The sequence below is a fragment of the Galeopterus variegatus genome, unplaced genomic scaffold (assembly GCF_000696425.1).
Source record: "Galeopterus variegatus unplaced genomic scaffold, G_variegatus-3.0.2 Scaffold8, whole genome shotgun sequence".
Classification (NCBI taxonomy): domain Eukaryota; kingdom Metazoa; phylum Chordata; class Mammalia; order Dermoptera; family Cynocephalidae; genus Galeopterus; species Galeopterus variegatus.
The window spans coordinates 101,908-127,938 of NW_007726119.1; the positions used below are offsets into that span (position 1 = coordinate 101,908).

The following is a 26,031-nucleotide window of genomic DNA, read 5'->3' on the forward strand; positions in this document are numbered from 1 at the left end:
TAAGTGCAGGGTGGGCCTGGCGTCCACACGGTTGCAAAATCATCAGCCACAACCAACATGATGCCACAGCAGGGTCTCAGCTCCATTTTCTTGCCCCCATGACACAGCTCCGTGGATGCTCAGCTCCTCTATTTCTCATGGGAAAACCTCAGGATGGCTGGTATCCGGGCAGAGCCGTGTAGCCCGGGCTCCATCAGACCAGGGCCATCCTAGTCCACGCCGCGCCCTTCCGTTTTAATTCGGTCTCAACACCGGCAAGTTCACTCTCATCCCTCGCGCCTTGAAAAGGGGGAGACTGAGGCTGCACGCGGTGAGACACGCGCCCAGGCTCGCCCGACAGGTGGCGCTGCTCCGCAGCCGCGCTCCGCCCAGGCCGCCCTGCACGGCTGAGCTGTCCCAGGCTTTCCTTGGCTTGGTTTTGAGGAATTTGAACAAATTCCTGTCTGGTATACTTTGTGAAAGCAAAATTCTGCTTTTAAAATTAAACAGACTAGCCCAAAGAGAGGGAAGGGAGGAGAAAACTCCTCCCTGCGTGTTGGATGAGCAGCTGTGTTTCTGCTTGGGGTGGGGAAACCTGATCTGCCTTCTCCACTCTCCATGTGTGTTCCTCGGATTATTGCCTAGCAAGGGTGGATGGAGATAGTTTAAGATTTCCTCAGAATTCTAACCAAAACTCCATATTTGAAACTTAAAAAACAGCAAGATTTTCATTACTTTCACTAATCGATTAGTTAAATTAGAACAACATGAGATTCAAAAGCGACTTTAGTTTTTGGGTGTACCTTCTGGTCATTCAGTAGAACTTAATGAAATTCTAACTATAGCTTTGTTCCATGACAGATAGAATCATCTGAGAAGTAAAATATAAAATAAAAAAAACTATTTTATAAAAGTAAATCTGTTTTGATAAAATGGCTAATTTTTGGAATATATTTATAATCGGCTAGTTACTTTGTTCTTTGCTTATTTAAGCCTGTGGCAGATATTGCTGGTTGTCCCTGCAGACTCACTCTTCCCTGCTTCTGGGCATGTGGCTACTCAGCTGGAGAACACATTTCCTGGAATTTCCTGCAAGGAGGTGTGGCCTTGTGACAAAGTTCTTCCTGATGTGGGCAACTTCCAAGCCATCTACAAAAACCCTTTCCCTGGAATCACTTTTCCTTTCCCTTCCACCAGCTAAAAATAGAGAAGCCAAGGATGAACTTGGAATACAGGTGTTGCAGACGGCAGAACTACGGCACATGCCCGTCCATTGCATTGACTTCATGGGGTCTGACTCGCTCATCCACCCACTTACCCAAGATGATGCCTTCAGAAAGAAGTTAGTTTGGATCCTGCTTGAGCAACTGTATTTTGGGTTCTCTGATATAAGCTCATTTTACCCAAACCATTTAATAGAATAATATTCAAAGTAGCTTCTGGTCCATGGGCACACTTCTCAGAAATGGCTGGTATTCATAGGGATGTCAGTAAGGAAAAAAAATGCTAACTAAAAATTAATAAACAGACATTTTAAGATCTCATACAAAAACAAGTTTATGAAGCAGATTTGATAGTTCAGGGAAACAAAACAAGGCTAAGTTCAAAACAGCTTTCCATAAAACAGCTCTTTTTTCCCTCACAAAAACCACTTTATTAACCTTACCCTAAGTTACTGGCATGTGGAACCACAGGAATTCACACTCTACACATGCTCTTAGCCCAAAGAATGAATTCCACCAATAGATCTAACATAACAAGGTAAAATGTACAACTTAATGTCACATAAAGACTTGCTTAAAATTCTTTGAAATGTTCAAAGGAGATATTTTAACATGAGATTGTTACTTTTTAAATATAGGGTTTGGTTTCATGACTAATGGTATGATTCTATAACATGAAGCAATAAGTTATTTCTTCAGGATAAGAGCTATACTTTAATTTATCTCATTTCGAGGCTCTAAAAAATCTTGCCAAAGCAGAGTTAGTTCTTACTGAAAAGAATGTTAAAAATGTTAAAATATAGGTGAAGTCCTAAGAATAATACAGACACACACACACACACACCCCACACATAAAATCCCACATTATTGAAGTCAAAACACACCCACAGAAATTCACATACTTGGAAGAACTATCATGTCTGCGCCTTGTTATTCTATGCAAGGAAATACGAGAAATATCTAGTGTTGGAACAGGAAGTATTTTGGAAAAGTATTCCAAGTACACTGAACTCACAATCCATGGTCATAATGATGGCCAGTGATATAAATCTCTCACCACATAGTAGGATGAAATGTAGAGACACATTTCCTTACCTGTCAATCAAGCATGCTCATTGGCTACTTCAGCACATCAGCCAACCTATATCCATTTTATCTATTAGCAAAGAATGCTTAAAACACTTTGTATTGATTTTCAGCAAGACCCTAGAGTAATGCCTTGTAATTTAAATGAAATTCACATAGTTTAGCTAAGCTTTTACAAATTTGATCATTTCATCGTGTAGGATATATTCTCATCTCAGCAATTGTTCACTTTGTATTTTTAACAAAAATTAAACAAGTCTCATTGATCCATGGTTGAGTCAAAAAAATTATTTTGAATTCACACATGTGTGTTTTTCATTATTCAATCACACTATCTGTTTTAAAACAAAAAGATAAGTGAAAAATTCCACCAGCTGTAGCCTTTTCAATCTAATCGCACTCCTCAAACTTAACATATTACGAAACTGAGATCCTCATATTTCCTCCCAAACATGCTCATAGGAAAGTTAAAAGTAACACTAATCACTCAGGCCAAAAATTTTGGAGTGGTCTTTCTCTCTTAACACACAGTGAATCTATCAGTAAATCCCATCCACTCAGTATGCACAATACATTCAGAATCTCCCCCAACCTCCCTGCTACTCCCCTTCCCAGCCACCGCCATCTCTCACCTGGAGAATGATGGCAGTCTCCTAACCGTCCCCTCCCCTGCAGTCATTTCCCTTGTGTCTACTCTCCCCCAGCAAGCAGAGTGATTCTGATCAGTCTTGGGTCTCTTCTACTCAAAATGCTCCAGCAGCTTCCCATCTCACTTAAAAGTAAAAGCCAAAGTCATTACATTGACCTGTAAGCCTCCACCTGATCTGTCCCGTGTCACCTTTCTGACCACATTCCCTTTGACGTTCTCCCTCCCGTCACTGCAGGCCCGCCGGCCTCCTCACAGGGAGGAGTGCTGAGCACGCTCCCTTCTCAGGCCTTCCCACTGGCTGTGCGGGGCTCTGCACACTCAACCCCAGGGAGCCTCGTGGCTTCCTCCTTCACAGCGTTCTCATTTTTATTTCAAGGAAGCCTTCATGGCCGCCCTGTCTGAAATCACAATCCCTGCTCATCTCCTCTCCCCCTTGTCTGCTTTCCTTTTCTACTTAACATTTATCACTACTGCATGGCATATTATTGAATTTACTTATTTATCTTGATCCTTTCCTGTCTCCTCTTGTAGAATTCGTAAGCTCCACAAAGGCAAGTCTTTGTGTGTGTGTGTGTGTGTGTGTGTGTGTGTATGTCTGTGTGTGTGTGTCTGTCTGTTTGTTCACTATTGTGAAGAAATGCCTGGTACATAATAGGTCCTCAATAAACTATTGTTGAATAAATAAAAATATTTTCTTACATAATTCATTGGCCAGAAAGGAAACTGATAGAAAAATGTATTCATATACACTGGAAATAAAATAAAGTCAGAACTGAATCAGATAACAGAATATCCATATATGGAGTGTGCCAAAAAAATTTCATTAGTCATTAGCTGCTGCACGAATCAGAGAAAGAGCAAACAAACATGAGTACATATGAAATGCTGGGGCAAGGGCCAGACTAAGGTGGAACAGGTGGCATTTCCCTTTTGTGTTCTTTCTATGGCAGATGGTGTCTATATTTTATAGCCTGCATAGTCCCCATCCTTGTGAATTCTCCAGTCTCTAGTAAAATACAACCAAGTTCAGGGGATAGCTACAAAATAGCACCTCTTATCCCCACAACATCAACTGCATAAACCCAGAAATCACTCAGTTCTCTATTCTCTCTACTCAAACACACAGAACAATTTTTCAGCTGAATACAAAATCTAAATTATATTGATCAATGGGAATTTCATAAGTCAAAGACCTTCCCACTACTATGGCCTGGACTCATCTTTTAAGTTCCATTAAAACCCAGCAGCAGCTGGATCTTGTACAAAGGCAGGTGAGCAAGCTTTACATTTAATGTGTCATTTCTATGCCTATAAGATCCATCAGATTGTCCATACTTAATTCCTCATCTGAGGGTGTACCTTTTAGTCACTTAGACTTCCCAAAGGTGGGTGCAGGATAATGCTGGGTAAGCACAAAAGCAATGCTTCCCAGAAATTGCCTCAAATGAGACTAGAAGGGAGAGTTTTTCAAATGGAAAGGGCATGGGGTTAAAGATAGAGAGAAACTTTAAGGAGAAAAACAATACAAGAACAAGTAATCATTATTTTTTTCATTTATTTGTTTAATAAATTTGCTTAATCACTACTTACCAGGAAATAAACTGTAATCCTAGAGAAAAATTGGTAAAAATGAGAAATATTATTAAACCAGCAAAAAGCTAATGTGGCTTTAGCTTTGAGACAGAAAAACTGTCAAAACTATGAAATAATTATTAATTCTAGAAATAGTCTAGATACTTTGCAGACCCATAGATAAGAGAAAACTGCCAAGAGTCAACAAAGGCTCAATAGGAAAGCACCGATTCGAACCTGATTTACTTTCAACATTTTTATGTATGTACAGATGGATGGATGGATTGATTGATTATTGGTAGGACTGCTAGGAGAGTACATCTGGTAGCGCTTAATTTCAGCAACATTTTTCATATTTTATTCTTTAGGAAAGACGGAGACATTTTCCTGAATGACAGTAGGCCTAGATGAGTTCACAGCTGACTAAACAATCTTATCTATACAAGGGTCTATATAGAAATTAAGGGAGAAATTTTATATTAATTTAAGATACAACAGAGGAAAACTGTCCTAATAAAAATGTGCATACCACCCCATAAGCATATAATCTCTTGAAAGAAGGTTTTAACAAAATTAATTTACCTTTTAAAACTTATTTCTCATGACAATGATTAATCAATAGAATGACTAATATCAAATAATCATTAACATCAATTGGTCTAATGATAACGTTTTTCAAATATAAACACAGAGACTAGAAAGTGATGCTTAGAAATACCAGATTCTTTCTAAGAGGTGAAAAATTAACAATCAATGCTAAGGTGGGTGTTCAGAGTTGTCAAGACCTGACCCCTTTTATGCTGCCAATCCTGTTTTTTGTTCTTATTTAATATGTTCCCGATCTGTCCTGAGTCCCAGCATCTGCCTTCAAATAACTGATGGGCAGGACAGGGTTTATTACCTTCTCTCTTGCCTTCTTTCCATGTGAGGCAGCGTGCAGGAACTGGAAGAGAACCCAAGCTGCCCGATCCTCAAGTTAGCTGTGGCTCTGCCACTAACTAAAGGAATGAATTAAGCTTTGTCCAGTATGTAGAGTGAGGATACTTAGATCATATATGGAAAGCCGCTATTAAGGTATAAAATGCTACCCCATAATGTTCTTCTCATGAAACCTCGTAAGTCCCCTCCTCTTCCTCTCCTACACAGCAATAGATAACAGTCTAATTCATCATACTGATTAGCAAATAGATCCAATTACACACTATCCCTCTAAGTTCAAATGACCCTTAATCTAATTGAACTACATTTATTGCTTAGAGGAGCCCTCAGGAAGTATCCACACATTTCATGTTAACCAGTGATAGAAACACTTGGAATAGAGCAACCTCCTAGAATTCTAGATTTATTCTCCAACTACAGAGAATACTGGCACTGCCTACTGTAACTAATTAAACAGATACATCTTGTTGATTTTCCCAGATTACCTATTTATGCAATGTTTTCAAGAACATCTTATTTCCACATTCATCTTTCCTGACTTTCAATCAGCACTGAAAATATTACATAAGGTCTAGCAAAGAAATTTTCCATTTTCTTAAGTTCAAACACCAAGTTTTTCTTGGATGGAAGTCTTGACCGTCTGTCAGCACTATGATTTCCTGTAAAGAATATACCCTTTTATACCTGTACCCTGGAAAATTCTTGCTTTAATTTCTTGCATACATCGCAGGAGGAAAAAAAAAATTCAGTTTATACGTTCCCTGCTTTCCAATTATACGTTGGGGTCAAGTGACCACTATAACCCTTACTAATTTTAAAATTGTCATTCTGTAGATTACCATGGAATAGATTTATGAGAAAAATTGCTTCACTGATAGTTGCAGATAATTAAGTAGTTTTATGATGCTAAATATAAAATATTTGATATAGTCTTCAGATTAACGCCTTTTCATTTTTGAATAAATGAAGCTATAATTACCTTGCGTACTTTAATTTTTCTAGCTATTCTGTAAATACTTTATTGAAATACAGAGTTTCTAATGTATTTCCTCCTTTTAGACTCACTTTAGGGCTTTCTATAAGTGAACCAAAGTCAAATTTTGTTCTGGGGAGATTAAATGGCTTTCTATTACCTCCTGAAATTCTTTAGTCAAATATTTAGAAAGGTTGTTCTGTATCTTCTAAATTTGTTTTCACTTATTTTATTTTACCGAAAAAGTCTTTTTAAGAACATGTAATTTTTGGTATGAATAATAATGTTTGACATGGGAAATCCTTATAAGTGAGGATGCACTAAGGATAATTTTATGGGATGAGGGCAATGAAGCAGACATTCTGTGGAGATGCTACAGAATCGAGGGAGTCAAGCATTTTCATCAGATTCCTTTAGTCAGGCATCGGCTCCCCAATCTGCATATGAAAAATGAGCACCAGAGCCCTTGTCCAGAAGAGCTGCCTTCTTCCTTGGAAGTGTCACTGGTTTTAACCTATGTAGTGTGGGGGTCTGCTGACGACCGGGGCTCCCTGAATGATTTCCTATTTTCCTCTTCCATGATCCTCCTCAGCTGGTCTATTCCGTCCTGTATCACTCCAGACTCCCTACAAACAACCCATCAGACAAACATTTAGAGCCTCCTGCAGTTTGTGATTCCTGAGACATAAATGCTTTTTCTTCTCTCTCTTTCCCTCCCTCCCCAGAGGGTCTCTACAAGGGTCAGGGGCCACCCTGGGAGCCTCAGTGTCTTAGGAAGGTTCTATTTCCTCCCCAGCATTTGTTTTATTGTTATGCTTACTTCTGCTTACATAACTCACATAAAGGTCACATACATTTCCTCCTTTAATGTGTATAAATTATTTCATTAATTTTTAAAAAGCTAAAAATTCCCTACTCATTTTTTGATATACTGAAATGCCAGTTCTTCTGGGATGACTCTGTGATAGTTGAGGAACAATGACGCTTTGTTTGTGCTTTTGTAGTCCACAGAAGTACCTTATTTACAAATCTGCTTGCTCAACTAGATTATAAATTCCTTAATCTGCTCTACTCCATCCCCACCCCTCTCCGCATCCCTAGGACAGTGACCTGCATGGAGTATTCTATCTATGTCTGATAAATGGAAGAGATCAAAGACTGTATCTCCAGACAGATTTATATGTGAAGGACATATTTATATGTGAGATCATCATCCCATTTGCTCTTTCTGACAAAGTTGAGGATGTCTAAGCATGACCATTGTTAGAACACAGTGAAGCTGTTGCATTTGGCATTTTTCATTGTCACCAGAAAACATACTTTCTGATTAGGGGAAATCTATATGCAGAAGCATCCAGAACTCTTACCTATGGGAGATCTATTTGACATCAATTTCTGAAAATGACTTGGCTCTATGAGCAGAAAAAAATGCAGTTAAGTCAAGGATATGTGTCCCCTTTATCATTAGCAGGCTAAAGAGGCAAGAATTACATGCAGCTAAGGAAGTCCAGACTAGAGAACTTACCTAGAAAGCAGTACAGTTTTCAATATCTCACCAATAAGAGGCTGCTAAAACTCAAAACGAATTTTTAAATTTTAAAAAGCTTTGTGGGTACAATTCAACATAAAGCATTTGTAGGATGAATATGACACAGGCAAGACTGTTGCACACGAAGACAACTTCATCAAAGCTGACAAATGACTCTAATAAACACACACTCCTGCCTACTCTTCAAAATCAATAAACCTGGACCAAGGAGATAAAAATCCAATAAACACCCAACTGTGGGTAAAGTGCTGCTGGATGTTGCTAAGAGTGGTATTGATTGGAAATCATAAACTGTGCATTACTAGAGGGAAGACACCTGCAGATCAAACGCACCTCGTGGGGAATGCTGCGTGTCAGAGCTGCTTCTAGCCCAGACCAAAGTGAAGGGAGCACCCCTAGGGTGCAGCTGGATATATGAAGTGTTCAGAAATTCTTTTCTCTGTTTGCATTATGACTTTTTCAGTCCTCAGCTACTATTCAGTGAACCTCAACATCAGGAGCTTTCTGTTCCTCCAGCAGCCTCCCCTGCCTGTCATTCTTGGTCTCCCTAGTTTGATGCCCTTGACAGACCGAGCAATGACTTGAGGACTGATCTGACTCTATCATATAGGCTAGAGTTACATTTCTGAATGATAAAAACTTCTGCTTTAAATATGGAAATACTCAGAAATCATATTACCTTCTGAATCAAAGAGACTTAATCATGTTCAAAATATTGGCCTGAAATATACTGGTTATATTTAATTCCATTTTTTTTGGAAATTCGTAAACAATGATTTCAAAGTGATTTTTTTTCTTTTTTTGGTATACACACTTATATTTTCAAACTTTCCTGGAATGCATGTGCTTTACTTTTATAATGAGGAAAAAAAAAGCATTTTAAATCGAGAAGTCATGTATATTTTATACATACCCATTTATTGTGTAGAAAAAGGATTTTCTTGTACATATAACAAACAAAACAAGGCTGAATTTAGATGCTCTTAAAATGTGGACTCTGGTATCAGGAAATATATAAAATTATTATTTTACTTTTATATGAAGTTGATAGTCTACTTTTCTGAAAATTCATCAATATAAAATTTATGATTTCTTAAAAATGGCTGTCATATCCTCCAAACATCTGTGGATTTTTTAAACAGGTATTTTTCTTGAAATCATTCTCAAACACATAATCCCTAAAACCAAATTCTTTTTATGCTTCCTGCAATAGTCACTGGCTCCTGTTCTTTCTACCCATTTCATTTCTCACTCCTGTGTGATCAGAACTCTTCTTGGCATTCCAATAAATTCTATTTTCCATCTTTTTCTGCCTGTTAGTACAGAATATACACTATGGTTATTTGGTATAGTAAAATCTATCTCCACTATTCAACTTACAACAAGTCTTACTTGTATGTGACAACTTCTCATCTATGAAGGATCTTAAAAATCCTTCCTCATTTCTTCAAACTACAACTCATTAAAATTAATAAAAATGAGGAAATTGCATGTTCTTAGCATTCTAAAATAAAATATAATCTAAAAAAACTCTGGTTGTCATCCTAGGTTTAATTTTATATTAGGGTTGGTTTTTCTCCCCCTGCATTTCAGTTTTAGAAGTAAATTCACAAATTCTGGGATATTTTCCATGCTGAAGCCATTTGGTTTTTAGCTTTGTACCTTTTAGACACTTGAGATGCTCAATAATGCCACAAAGTATAGTTCTTGCTGTGTGCTGTTATTTCCAGTGCCATATAGTTAGTTTTTATAGCAGAATATTAAAGTGGGAGAAGAAAAAGGTTCTATTTTTGTATCCCATTAGACAGTTTACTGCCTTTCAAGACACCGTTTATAAGGAATGGCCCATTACCAGTCCCCAGGTTCTTGGAATCTGTCTCAAAAGGGTTTTTGTAATTGACTGCAGTCAGCTTTCAGAGCTCTGTCCTTGTCCCTGACAGATGCCAATGATGAACTTGCCCATTATTATTTTTGTTTTTTATTTTTGGAATGGAGACAGCTATCAAATCTGCCTCTCTTATTACATCTACTCCTCCTTTTATTTGATTCTAACACCCTCCTAATACTATCCCTTGTCACATATCTTTTTCCACTCTGAGAATATTTTCCCAGGGTTAGAAGAAAGGGTTATGAGATTTGGCAATCTACAGAGCAACACTGTTAACTTTTTACTCATTATATAGGTGACATACCATTTGACGATCCTTGCTGTGGACTGAATTATGTCCCCTGAAGTTAACATATTAGAAGCTTAATTCCTACTGTAACTGTTGAAGGTGGGGAACCCTATTATGGTAATTGAAAGGTAGGGCCTTAAAGAAGTGATTGGATCGTAGAACCATGCTGCAGTGAATGGATTAACAATGGTGGTCAGGGGCGTGGTTCTAGGAGCTTTAAAAGAAGAACACATGAGAGGTTGCTCTGCCATTTTCTGCTCCACTATTTTCTGCCATGTGAGATCCCTGCGTCACTGTGGCCACCACCAGTGTGTTCCCTGGACTTTGGACTTCCCGGCCTCTGAAACTGTAAGCAGTAAATTTTTTCTTATAAATCACCCAGTTCGTGTATTTCTGTTATAAGCAACAGAAACGGACTAATACAGTCCCCATGTTAAGATAAAGTTATTCTTGATTCTGCACTGCCGACATGTGCTAAGTCCTTCATCTACAGAACTCCTTACTTTCTTTTTTTCTTTTTTTCCATGAGCCAAATCCTTACTTAGAACATGGCTTCTGCTTAGAGTTCCATGTACAGTTTTGAGTTCTAGGCTTCCAGTATTTTATCCTTTTATTAATTCTAAAGTATAATCACCTTAAAACAAAAGGACAAACATCAAGTGTGCAGAACTTAAATAAGAATAAGACAAACAACCCAGGAGGAAAATGAGCAAAGCATATGAATCAGCCATTCACATCAGAAAAGCACCTGATTGGCCAATAAACATATTTTAAAAACCTTAAACTGATTATAACCTTGCTAGTTACCAGAAAGGTACAGGAATACCATTTCACACCTATTTGGCTAAAATTTAAAAGTCTGATAATAACAAATATTGACATGCTGAAAGGAAAATAGATATACTCATATTACTGGTGGGTGCATATGGCAGCAATTTGGAAGTATCTATTAAAAACAAAAAATGTGCATACCCAGCACTTCTATTTCAGATACCTACTATGGATAAGTACTCACATCGTGGACAAGGAGACTCATGCAACAATGTTTCCTACTCCAATGTTAGTAATCACACACACACACACACACACACACAAAGATGTCCATCAATTGTAGAATGACCAAATAAAATATGTGATAGTTATGGCTAAACTTAATGAAGTCGACGTATATTTATTCATATGAATAACTAGGAAGGAAAACTCCATATATTCTATATGAACATGCACATATACCCATATGCAAATGAGCTTGAAAGTCTAAAAAGATACAGATTGAACTCATAATAATATTGTCTTGGATATACTGGAGAATGAAGCAAAATTGGAGGTAGTCATCAAAAAAGACTTTGCACTAATATTTTTAAAAAGGGGATAAAACTGTTTTTTAAATTAAAGAAATACATGGATTGTAAGGCTGAAACTCTTTATACTAAAGTTTTACTTTATAAGTCAAACACACAACAAATATAATATCCACTCTTAGACTATAATTCATTATCAGGGAAAGTAGATATTTAGAGGATTTTTTTCCAATGAATTTATCTTTTAAATGCCATTATTTTTATATCCCTTAACTGGATCTAGCTGTATGTAGTATGTTGTATATGTATAGGTAAGTATATACACACACGTGAAATATAGGGAATTCACACAAATAGATTTATAATTACATGCCTTTGGTTCTCAGTGTGCAAATCAGTTGACAATGCACAAATATACTTTATGCAAAGTACAACAATGAATATGATACAAATGTGCAAATGATAGTGTGCACATTATTTGACAATATACGATGTACATTTTTAAGTATGTAACATATAAATGCTAGGCTAAATAGTATACACTTCACCAGCATCAGTGTAAAATTCCTTACTTTAAAGTATGTTTTTAGACTAATCCCAAAAGAACAGTAATTTTAAAATTATTTTCAGTTCATTAACTCAGTATCTTTAAATAGACTATCAAAGAAATCATCTGTTTAATGTTTGATGTACCTTTTATTTGAAGTTTAATATGAGGGTACCTCAAATTTCATGGAAAGGTTTGTATTATCTTTCAATTCTGTTTTTCTACACTTTTTGAAGTATCCTCATATGTCTCAGAAAAAGGTTGGAATTAATGATTTTACATATTTAGTTTCATCCCTAACTTCTATCATTTATGATTTATGTAGAAAACATTTGTTTAAAGTGGTATAAAATTACTGAAAATATCTAGTTAAAAGTATCTTAAGTGTAGATGTTTAAGTAAGATAACTATTTTGTTGAATAAACCTTAAAATATTCTAAAAATGTAATCCAACAAAATAGCAATTATGACTCACCATCTTTATTAACAGTTTCTTATAACCCAATACTATTGTGACTTTTATTTCACATATGCTTATTAGTTAACATAAAAAATGTACTACTAACTGTATTAATGTATCAAACAGTTAATTAATTTGGAATCATAGGCAAAGACCATCAAATAATAAACTTGCCAAATTTCTTAGCAGATGACAAGGCTTAAATAACTCATAATTACAGACCTCAGCCATTTGTCTTAACTAGAATAAATGTCTCTTTATTGTCAAGATTTGCCAAACATTATGAATTTAATGGCATAATCTGTTGACATTACTCAGTTCTCCATGTGAACAGTACAATGCAACTTTGCCAATTCAGCAAAAGTACAATATGTTCTTGGATTCTATTTCCATAGGCCCTCTGTTATCATTCCATCTTCTACATAATTTATTTTTAAGATTGTATTTCCTCAGTGCATGATGATTAAAGTTAATAATTTTTTTAAAAGATCAGTCTAGTACAAAGAGCAGTACTCAAAGTCTCACATGTAAATCTTACCATCTGCCTAGAGCCTCAACATAACTCAATCACTGGTTGGAATTCACAACCTATAAAAATAGAGCTTTTATAATGGAATCCAGTTGGGAAGGAAAAACAGGTCTGATGACTTTCCCTGAGTTCTGGAAGGATAAAAGAGGGCAAGAGTCATATGTGCTAACATGCAAATAGTGCAGGCATGCAATCCCTTTCCTGAGATGTTGATGTTGTGGATGGTCTATCTACATACTGTCCGAAGACTTGTGCTTGGTAAGATATAATATTTTTTCGATTCCCTAACTTTGTGTTCTGCCATTTTGTTGTAGACTGGTACAATGCAATTTTGTACCATGCATAAAGGGTTGCTTACATAGGTTCCTCTATGGTACAGAGGCACAATATCTGCACTGAATAAACAGAATAAACACCCCACCACACAGCAAACCGAAGGAAGTGAAACTTAACCTGTTAATAATTTCATATATTAACAATTAGGAAATATGCATTATCAGTATAATTCTATTTAATTATGCAATCTGAGGGTCAAAATTTTACTATTAAAGATAAAAATGGCTTTTATATTTTATAATTCTATAACTTTTTGTCATCATCAACTCAAATAATGTGAGTATTCATAGCTTCTCTCAACTGACTTGTAAAGGAGTAAGTAATAAACACAGAACTCACATTTCTTTTTTTTTTTTTTTTTGACCGGTAAGGGGATCACAACCCTAGGCACGGTGTTGTCCGCACCGTGCAACGGCCATCCCTGTATGGGATCCGAACCTGCGGTCTCGGCACTACCAGCACCGCACTCTCCCAAGTGAGACGTGGGGCTGGCCCCGGAACTCACATTTCTGTGCAATAAGTATTCAACTATGGTGGAAGTAAATAAAAATAATATCAATAAGTAACATTTTAGTGGGCATCCCTTTTGTAAAAAGAGCAAAGAAACACTAAAACTTAGTAACGCCAGAATTTAAAATATTGTATCAGGTTATGTAAAAAATACATTTTAAATACAGTTTGTTCACCAACAACTTTTTTTTTTTTTTTTTTGGACAATTGGAATTTTGCTTGCTATCCTTTTCCTTCAAGGGTTGAACATCTAAACAAGCCAGTTTCTGGCAACATCAAAATCTTACCTGTTTGTCCATAGCTTTATGGTGGCTTAAATCTGTACAGGATTGATCAACTTGGAATACTATCAAAAGGCATGCATCTTCTGCATGAAACAGTATCAACTACAGATAAATTAACAAATGGTTTGATTTTACAAAATATCTCAATGTATAAACAATCTCTGGAGCTTTCATTTACCAAGCTACACTTGATCTGTAGAACGTAACACCCTACAGAGCTGCTTTGCATATTAAATTAGTCAACCTGCTCAAAAGAACCTCTCCAGTGCTTGGCACAATGTAGGCACCAAATAAATGTTAATTTTCTTCTCTTATTATGATAGTTAATGGTCACTGTAGATCACAACAATTCTTAAATCCTGTCCCTTACACAAAAGAGCCAGCTGATGACCCTTGAATTTTTACTGTCTGCGGTCAAGACTTTCCTCCCAGGTTCCATTTTCAGTGGTCCAGACCCTCTCAACCCTCCAAAGGTCTCATCAAAATGTGCTTTTCCCCACGAGCTGCTCCTTTCATTTGTTCATTGTCCAGGCTAGTACTAGCTGCTTTCTTATGGCTATTTTCTTTTTTTAGCCTTTGCAGACTAATCACAGACAGCTGTAAGCCAATTAACCCCTCCAGGTGTCTCCCTTTAGGTTAAAATGTGATGTGGCCAGAACACAAGATGGTAAGAATATGTAAAAGGTGTCATTCCATGATTTTGACTCAATTTCTGTTCCCTCTGGCCTCTTTTTCCAGAGCTTTATAAAAGTCATTTCACCATCACCAACAAAAATTAGCACAAGGGATTCCCTCTAAACTGATTAACAGAAGAAAACAGTTTAGTTTTAGAAATTTGCTTGAGACTTGAGAGTTCAATCAAACTCTGCTGATGCCTAAATTCTTTTCTTATTAATTAATATAGTTGAGACTTTATTTTATTTTTTTTTGGTTTTGCCAAGTTTCTTTTTAAAAAACTCAATGGCAAATCCTGTCTGACAATTTATTTCTTGAAATCTAGCATTAAGTTTTAAGCTAGCCCAAAAAATAAAGTATACAATTGGAGTTTCAAAGCCTGAAACAAATCAGCCCTTCATAAGGAAATCAACATATAAGAAAGAATGAATTTTTAATCAAATGAAATATCATGCCATCCATGTTTGGTTCTGTATTAGTTAGCACTTACCCAGTGCCTTCCAGTGGGAAATATGGTGCCTGACATATAGTATGTGCTCAATAAACACTTACCAAATGACTGACTGAATGAATGAGTGAATGAATGAATTTTAGACTATCTACAATCTTCACTTAAAACATTGCTTGGAGGATGGTGACTACACATCTCAGATTTTCCAGAACATTCCTGATTTCAAAAGTCCCAATAAGTGCAACATAGTGGTATGCAAACTACATCTCCCAGACTACCTCTGTCTTCAGAAATGCTAATTATGCAGACTTGCTAGTTTTCGGAAAATACAAACTGTAGTAGAGGGCATTGATTTAGAGTATGAATTTTTAGTTGAATTGACTTGCATCTAAATCCCTGAGTTGCCATAAACTATGTGGGCTAAGGTATATTGCTTAACATCATGATCCCCAGTTTTCTCTTCAGTAAAATGAGGGTTTTTCAGTTGCTATATAACAAACCACTGCAAAATGGATTAAAACAACTAACTTACATTGGCTCATGATGCTGCAGGGAGTTCATGATTCAGGGTCACAGGGTCAGCTGGGCGATTCTTCTGCTGGCCTCAGCTGGGTCTAGCAGGACATCTAGGGCCATGCAAGGCAGCTGGGGCTGGCTGTCAAATGGGGGCCTCAGATCCCCATGGTCATCTTAGGGCAGTACTTAAGTGGACAAGAAAGGAAGCCACAGGCCTCTTGAGACCTTGGCCCCCAAACTTAAGCAATGTCACTCCACCACACTCTCTTGGGCAAAGAAAGTTACAGGCATGAGATTCAAGGGGAGGAGAAAGAGATTCGATCTCTTGATGGGAGATGAGGCAAAGTCACTTGGCAAAGGGAGCATGTGTCCAGGAAAAGGAGGATTCTTGCTCCACTCTCGCAAATAATCCACTAGAGGAAGTAATTATTGGGTTATTTAAATATTAAAAGTGCTATATATGGTAGTTTATTTTATTTTTATTAGTCTTTTGAAAATATAATTATTTCCCCCCTTCTCTCACTCATTTTCAAGTAATGTTTCTGGCTAAAACAAGGCATTGGGGGAGATGATATTTAGTATTTTGATTCTAATTTTATGAGAAATTTCTTTAATCACTAAGGCTCTTACCTCCACACTAAAGAATACTTAGTTGACTAAATCCAAGCAAGATTCAATATGTTCCATGTCTAGCCTCTTGTTAATTCTTGAAAGATTCCTTCCTCAATGTGAATGACAGATTTAAGGAACATAGCCTGCGTATTTGTGACAGATAGTAGAAAAAGGGGTTTGAGGGATGTATTCATCCGGGATAATCATTCTTTTTAAATTCATATTTAGAGTCTAAGGAGCATTGACTCAGGGAAGGAGAACCAGAACTGGATTCTCACTAATCTAGGCAAAATTAAAGATGTGTTGTGGCCTCTGAGCTCCTAGGAACAAGGGATACAGAGAAGAGCCAAATATAAGGATTGCAAAGGATTTTAGGCATCAATGGCAAGAGACTTGTATATTAAAAAGAGAAGCATGGGCCAAGCAGTTTTTCCTACCTTTATTCTAGTCTAGGGCTTGACTAACTTCTTCTATAAAGGGCCAGATGGTAAATATTTTCGGCTTTGCGGGCCTTTGGGTTTCTGTTGGAACTACTGAACTCTGCTGTTGTTGGAGGGAAGCAGCCACAGACCATACATAAACAACTGGGCATGGAGTTGCAGTAAAAATTCACTTATAAAAACAGGCAGTAAGCAGAATGTGACCCACTGGCCATGGCTGGCTGATCCCTGGTCTACTCAATTGTAAGCACACAACTTCAGCATTGCTTTAACTGTTTAGAAGCCCTGCAAGAAAAAGCATCTCAGCTTAGAAATGGCTTTGCTGGCAGCATTTCAGAGCAGTGCAGGATACAGTAAAATATTTTTAAACATTATATTCCCAAAGGACGTATCCATGGAAAAGAGAATATAGCAGTAAATACAGCTAACACAGTAAAATGCAGGTATATTTTTAAATCATGGTATGATCATGAGTGTTTTACCAAGACTAAAAGGAGGTAATCTGATGCCATGGGAAGAATATAGATTTTGCTTGGTTTGTCTAAATTCTCCCACTTTCTTTCTCTAAAATTATTTGTTCTACAATTCATTCATTTCTTTACCTAATGATTATATGTCTAATAAAGATGATAATTATAATCATAATTAAATTTTATTGAGAACTCAGTAGGTGTGAGGATGAGAACAGTCTAATCTTCCTACTACCCTCTGAGATCTGCACGATTTTATCCCCATTTTACAGGCTAGAGATGTTAAGTAACCTGTCAAACATCACCAAGACGCAGACTGTATCCTGAAACTGAGTCCTTCCTTTATTTGGTCTTGAGAACTCATGGAATACCCTCCAGTGTAGCTCACTGAAGATGCTGTGAACACATCATCACTAAGACCTGTCCCTGCCCCTAGGAACTGCTTCTCATCTGCAGCTACTTTTCTCTGCATCTCAGTATCTGTGCCATTAGAATAGTTAATAACATGTTACACTGGGGCTGAGGTGAGGAATAGGTGACATTCCTTACACACAATGTCTGGCTCTCAACTGTTCTTTACATGAAAGTCTTCTTCAGTTCAGCTTCAATTTGGTGTCAAGATCTGTAGCCACCACTCATTTTTAAATGAAATAATATATCTCCATGCACAAATATAGATTAGTATTTTATTAGACACAGAGAGTAAGAATTGCTTAGGAACACTTATTTGCTTATAATTCATGTAATTCTGTATCAGAGTTTGTATTTTATTTCATTTTTTGCTTATTTGCTAAGGCACTTAGATAGAGGGCGAAATTATTTGAGTACTGACTGCAAGTAATATTAAGAAGCACAGGCACCCAAAATCTTAATCCATTGGAATTATTCTCTGTGCACAATAATTGCCTTTGCTTATTTTCAGGCTAGTCTCTTTCTCTCTAATATTTTTTGTCTTTATACAAAGTAATTGCTGATGAATTATCTTACCAGGCTGCACAGAAGCTTGTGTAATGACTCAGCAGCAAATAATAAAATCTATTAAAGAGGAATCTTTGAAAAATTAAAAATTCCTATACATACTTACCAAATTTTAATAATTAATGCTGAAAATGCATTACAGATAAAATCATAGATGTGTCATATCAAAGAAAGGAAAACTAAATGAAAATTCTAAAAACATTTGAACAAAAAATGTTTTAGGTGAAGTTGCTGGGCTATGCTTACTTAGACACCTCCTACCTTCACCCTCCCCACCCCATGCCCAACCAACACAAGAAAAAAGACAAATAACAGGGAATACTTTTTGAATGTGTAAATTAGCTCAAAATTATGTGAGCAAAATATCCAGCAGTCAGAGAGTGTGAGAGAACATAAAATCAGAGCTGTGAGACCTCACAGATGAATTCAGAATCGATATAAACTTTAGGGCTTCTGCTGCCCAGAGGGACAGGAGTTGGAGGCACCCTGACGCAGGACAGGAGGAAGGCACTGAGGGGTCTCTGCAAAGCTGGGAGTTGCAAGGGGCTGCTCTGCATTTTAAATAGAGACAAGAAGAACTCCACCCTGCAGCTCAGGAAAGCAGCAAGTTGCCTGACCTCTGTCTCCACCCACGAGGGGCAAAAGAGTCTCCTAAGATACAGCAGAATTGTAGACCTGGGCCAACTGAAGTATGTAGTCTGAGTTTATACTGCTCTCTATAGTGCAAATAGTTCAAGGACCTCTCTCTGCTCCTCAAACCACAAAACTAGCATGAGGAATCGTCCTGAATGGCCGATACCCACGAAATTGCAGCAAACACAAACCCAGGAGAAAACTGAGGCCAGAGTACCCCTGAAAAAAACCCTCACTGAAAATAAGCCACAGCCAAAAATGACAAACCACAAAAGAAAATGAACCATCATTAAAGGAGAATTAGAAGATATGGAAGAACAGAAAGAAATTCTAAAATAAGCATGTTTTAAAATGTTTAATGAAATAAAGGATTGGAAAGAAAACTGCAAGAACAGGAGTACAAGATAAAAGAGCAGGCAGATTTGAAACAGAATTAAATAGAAATTAAATAGAAATTCTAGAAATAAAAATTATAGATGTTGGAATTGAAAATCCAATGAATAAGTTGAATAGCAGACTAGACAAACTGAGAGAGAAAATTATTAAATGTACAGCAAAGAAGCTGAGCTGGAAAATACACAAACAACTTTAAGAGGCAGGGAGAGAATAAGACAAGATTCACCACACACCTAATAAGGGGTCCAGAGGACAAACAGGAAGTAATCGAGGGAAGTTAGAGAGCAAGATTTAGAGGCACAGAGGATAGAATAAGAAGGTTTAACAAATATTTAATCAGTATTCCAGAAAATAAAGAATAGAGAAAATGGAGAAGAGACATAATTTGAGAAGATAACATCTAAAAATCTTCCAGAATCAAAGAAAGGCATGAGCCTCATGTGCAAAGAATGAGTCCTTAGCAGGAAAAAATAAAGAACCATACATATATTACTGCAAGACCATAAAATAGCAAAACTTAAAAATAGCAAAGAATGAGTCCTCAGCAGGAAAAAATAAAGAAACATACTTATATTATAGCAAGACCGTAAAATAGCAAAATCTTAAAAAAATCTTATACACACAACCAAAAAACAAAAGCACTCCAATTAGAGTCACAGGAGGTTGTTATCAACAAAATAGATTCTAGGATACAATGGAAAACTTTCAGAGTTTTTAGGGAAAATGAATTTCACCTGAGAATTCTATAAGATAAATTAAAGACATTTTCAGAAAAGTGCACAGGAAGCAGGGATATTTGACAAGGTACAAAACAAAGGTGGTAGGGCCGGCCCGGTGGCGCACTGGATAAGTGCGCCGCTTGGGAAGCGCGGTGGCGCTCCCGCCCGAGGGTTCGGATCCCACATACAGACCGGTTCCCGCTCACTGGCTGAGTGAGGCGCGGGGGCAACACCGAGGGTTGCGATCCCGTTGCCGGTCCCCGGTCCGGTACGGGGGCAACACTGAGGGTTGCGATCCGTTGCCGGACACGGAAAACGATAAAAGACAAAAAAAAAAAAAAAAAAAAAAAAAAGGGGGTACACTTAATCTATGTTATTATATATCTTATTCAATAAAAGATAAAGTAAAAATATAAGCCTCAAAAGAGTGTTTTCTATAACCAGAACTAATAAAAGCATTTATTTCAGTGGTTAGGCAGGTTACATAAACGTGAGAAATAAAGCAAGTGGGGGCAATGGGACTTGGGGCAAATTGGAGCATTCATGCTCCACTTTTAACACATTCATATCCCCAAAAGTTCGAAAGCGCTGTGTAGACACACGCACCCTTGCATTGGGCACATGGCAGCAAAACCCACCACATGTGAAAGGTTAATCCTTTCTTCTGAATTTATTTCACCTTCGTATCTTATTTCATTCTAACATCTCTCTTTGAGGGCAGGAAGCTGCTTGTGTTTATTTACATATATTTTCAGTGCATGTATAGAGCAAATGTTGAAGACATTATTTGTGATTACATATCATTTTTCTACTTACTATCAGAAAGCTTCTTAAATTCTCCCAAAATTATCCCATTCTCATAAACATGAGACTACATGTTAATTTTCTACTTATCTAAAAACAAATCTGATCAATAGTAGCAATTGTGGTGGTGGTTTGTTATTTTTGTTTGAATAGTGACAGCTAATATTGATTAGACATTTATGATTTATTTTAGTATATTATTTTAGCTTTAATTTTATTTAGCATATTTATTTTGGTACACTGAGAATTTCTAGCATCTGTAGTTTATTTTGCTTTTATGATTCTGGAATCCCAGGTGTTATGGGTATAGAGCTGGGGGAGAGAAGAGAGAAATAGCAAAGGGTTCCTTGTCTCTAACCTTTTTCATAGCCCCAGGTGGCTCAGGCTAGAAGCACTTTTTCAAGGGTTGGAGAACTTTCTCTCCAGAGGAGGAGGCTCTTCCCCTCCTCAGCACAGTTTGGTTAAGCAGGACCCATGTGTTAGAACATGGAAGTCCCACAAGAGCCAGGATCTACTGCCAACCTTCATTAGCCTCAAGGTAAGAGTTGTGTTAGGACTCTCCTAAGTGACATTATTTCTTTTTGCTCTAACCTATTATTTCACAAAATTGGTTTAATTTCAGAGTGTCAAGGGAATTTTTTTTTACTTGCTGCCATAACCATAGGGAAAGTTACCTTGACTGTCCATACAAGACATCTGTGCTAGGCTATTCACATTTGTTTTATCTTTGTAGCTGGTTTAATGGAGAAGCCACTTAATTAAGAGTGAACTCAAAGGCTAGAGTTGTATTTAAATTTTATTTAAATTTTCAATCACAAAGTACCCATAGAATGATGACTTTAAAAACACAATGTATCTAAAGTTCTGCTCAAAGTAATCACCCAGCCCTCAAGTGTGTATGAGCTCAATGAGAGTTACAAACATCAAAAGCAGCAGCTGAAGCTTTGCACCTGGACCTAATGAGCTACTCAAGAAGGCAAGGGGAAAACACACACGTGTGTGCACATGCGTGAGAACACACACGGACGTTCATGCACGCACACACACACACACACACACCAGACAGTGGAACACAGGTAGGATGAAGCGTTAACTTTCGTGCACAAACCTTGCTGTCATAGTTCAGACAGAAGGAAGACAAATGTTGCTGGAGTATCCAGGGCAACTACAGGAGTAGGTCCTGAAAAGTGAGTCAGACGTGGATAGGAGGAGAGGGAGGGAGGCGTTCCAGGATGGGATGAACACATTGAAGGAGAAGAGAACGAACTGCTGGTGTTCAGAAGAGTGGAGTGCATAATGCCTGCTATTTATTTCCTTCAATATTTATGCATATTGAAAAAGAATAGCTTATATTTTTAAAAATTCACTCTTATACAATAACGACAGAACTATGAGTCCCTATCATCTTTTTGAAAAGCAAACCTCTAGTTATCTATTACGTTAAAAATGTGTACATCATTTGGCCAAGAAATTGTTTCTAGGAATCTGTGCTAAAGAATACACATACATGTGTATAGGATGTCTATGTGTGTGTATTCAACACAGAATTACTAGAAAAGCAATTAATTGTTGATCAGTAAGGCAAGAATTAAAAGTATTCTATTAAATACCATGAAACTTACAAAGAGGAAAGAAGAAAAGAAGGGAGAGAATTACACATGATAGAATTTATTACTTTCATTAAATCTTTCATGTTATTTGAAGTATTATTTTATAATTTACAAATATTTAAAATATAACTACAAAATGATAATTTCTTAGAAACCTCTAGATATTTTCAATGAATATTGTCTTCTGTGTATAATATGAAAAAAACCATCACTTTATGCCCTTAGAAATCCACTTTTAAAATGTCTTTCTTTCATTGTCTGAAGAAAGCTCACTCTAGCAGCTGTCTTTCCTAATCCATTCAACAAGACCTCCTGAACATCTGCTAGACACCAGTGAATGTACTGTAAAAAAAAAAAAATCACACCTGCAATTTCTACCTTTAAACTCCATTTCTTCCTAACATTCTGAATAATATCTGCACATATAATTTCAGTTTAAGTAAGTCTGTGACTCTGTTGGAGAATCTAATAAAACCCAGAGGTGGAGTCCCTTTAAAAATCCTCAAGAACAAACTGCAACCTGAGTGCATTTACTGATCCAAGTCACAAGGATAATCGCCCCCCGTCCTTTTTTGCTAAGCGTTTTCACAACTACTTCTCTTGGGACATTTCATTATCTTGTTCTCTAATCGACAAAAGTCCATCAGGTTTTCCTTGTCCCATGATAAAGGTATTCCTTCAGACAGTAAATAAAAAATTATCATAGATTATACACTTTTGGTTGAATTCTATGCCCTCCTAGTTCTCTCTTCCACATGTGTTTTCATAAAAATCAATAAGAAATTCCAGTGGGAACACTAAACATAAAGATAAATGCAAGGAAAACAACCCTTTGGTGCTTTCTCAGGAAATATTATAAATCTCAATTACATATTTTACAAGTTAATCTTTACTGTGTTTTTTTTGGAACTGCAATAAAAATGTACATTCTGTAATAAATCATAGATAAATAATAATATTCTATTTTCTATTCATTTATAAAGTTTTCATCTGATATTACATACAGCGACATAAAATATAGGTTAACATTATTTAAATCTCATGAATCAATTTTTAGCAGCAGCATCAACAAAGCTCAATTTATATTTTATTATGATTTGAATAAAAGTAATTTTCTTTCAGCATATTTTATGTTCAAATTTAATGTCAGATGTAATGAGAGATGAATTATGAAAATAATAGAATGCTAATAGAAAAAAATAGAAAGAGGAATGCTAAAGTCAAGCAAGTCCTGTATTAATACTGAAGCATTAGACCTGGGCAGGTGGACTCATTATCAATCATTTCAGCAAGATACAGGGGCAGCCCCAAGCAAAGAACTCTACCAGTGATGAAAATAACCACTGATATTTCTCATTAGTATTTAATAAAACTGATTTATGACTGACACAGGGAGCTGAGTTCATATTTTATAGTCAATACTACCCAAAATTAAAGAAGAAAAAGACCACAAGAGTAAATAATAGTGAAAATATATTTCCCCTTGGAAGAAAATACCAGTCCCAAATTTCAAGACACATAATAGCCTTCTCCAGAAGTGACTTGGGAGTACACGAGAATCTGGCAGGCTCAATCACTCTTCAGTTTTCCCCATTTTCTTGAAAGGGCCAATTAATATATTATTGCCAAGTACAAGTCATCCTTACATGTGTAAAATCCACAGTCTAACTTCTTTGAAGCTGATGACCTGTAGTTTTTTATCTAACATTTTAAGGAGGACGTATATAAAGAAAGTTTTATGATATTTTTTATCAAGAGGACTAATAAGGTAAATACTCTTCATGTCACATCTCTAACGAAGAAATTAATTTGCATTTTCAAAATCATCTTAGATAAAATTGTTGGTTAATTGGTGCTAATTTAGAAAGCAAAATTAAATATTTGTATCTCAAAGTGAAGGAGAAATTCAAATACACAGGAAAAATTAATGCACGCAATTGTAAATTTCATATAGTAAACACATATATCTTATAATGAAGCTTCAAATTTAGTTCAAATAAGTGTAAATCTCACTAAAATATATCAAATAACATACTTAAGTTCTCTCCCACATCTCTAGCCTGTATGTCTACCATCTAACTTTGTATCAAAAGCAGAATGTGCTCAGTTTAGCTACCACTGTCTCTAATAATTGCCCAGATGTTTACAGCTCAATAAATTATCTTGTAAAATTGCATTGCCTCCCAGCTCTATATTTTTTTAATATTTAGATTCCTACATTCAACTGACATACATGATGTACCAACTCTCCATCTCACAGAATGCAAGGGACTAGATTAAAAGCCAGGGGCCAACCCGAGAGGGGCCCTTGGTTTGCAGCGGGCATTACTCTTCTTCATATTCATACCTCTGTCCTAAAGACTTTAGGATGAGAGAAGATGGCAAAGATGTCTGGTAGATCATTATATTGGAAGACGTATCTCATTCATTATCATAATGAGACTCTAGAATGGCCCGGCTGTCTTGACAAGCCGCAGGCATGGAGGCTGCTTCATAATGTGGAGTTCATAGCCCAAGAACACAGGCTTCAACCTCAACACCCAGGGCAGCGAGCCTCGGCTTCCAAATGTGGCTGGGGAGAGACTGTGGGCAGGTTCATTCTTTCTCATCTCATTCTCCTCACTTACCAGTTGGGGATAATGATATCTTATGGGTTTGATTTGAGGATTAAAAACGCAATGGATGGAAAACCTTTTGCCTGATGCTAGATACATAATAAGCAATCAATAAGCGATAGCAATAGTTGTCATAAGTAATAATAGCAATTACAAAAATAAAGACCATCTCTTGAGCAATCAGTAGTATAGAACATAGTTTTTATTATTTCCTTGCTTTACATTTGCTTATTATATATAAAAAATAGGGGAAGTAATCCACTACATACAGTCCATTTAATATTAAAAGTATACATTATTTAAATGTCTTTTTGATTAGATATTTTTAGAATGTCCTGATTTATAGTTTGATCTTGCTTATGGACTTTCTCTGTAATAAATTGTTTCAATCAGATTTAATTTGTTTTGGATTTTTAAAAATTGGACTTTTGTCTTTTATGATTCTGAAGACTACTAACAAAAAGTGCCTGATATCTATTTACTTCCTAAGTGACTTTCCAGGATGAGTTTTGATTGTCATTCATTGGGGTTTTTAATTCAAACTGAACATGTTCTGTTTTTCACCTAACTGTACAATTAATGGATAGTTCAAACCATTCCCCGAATAGCTTTGTACTCATCTGTACCTAATGTGCTGCCTTCTTTTGAAAGATCCTGACAAGTAAATTGCCATTTTAATGGTGTCTGCTGTGATTTCTTTCCCACGTATGAAAGATTTGGCATTGCTTTTTTTCTAACTGAAGATCACATCTATTTGGATAATGGTCTTCTCCATCAGCATCTCACCAAAGGTGAGTTATGCTAACATTCTACTACAGAATTAAGAATAAAACTAAACTTTGCAAGTTATTTTTAAAGCTTTCTTCTTTATTTAACACTAACTTGAATTGTAAAACAGTTTGGTGGAGACGGCAAGTGACAGCGGGACTCTGCAAATCTCGAGAAGTGAGTTTAGCCCTGCCTCTGTCCACAGTTCTCTTTAACTCCATCCTCATGCA

At 36.5% G+C, this 26,031-nt stretch overlaps 1 protein-coding gene across 1 annotated transcript in view; it reads right to left on the reverse strand.

Moving 5' to 3' along the window:
- NALCN (sodium leak channel, non-selective) overlaps nt 1-26,031 on the reverse strand; it is a gene marked incomplete at its 3' end in the record, with an annotated part of 169,820 nt that overhangs the window by 98,718 nt on the left and 45,071 nt on the right. The gene's annotated exons all lie outside the window — the stretch shown is intronic.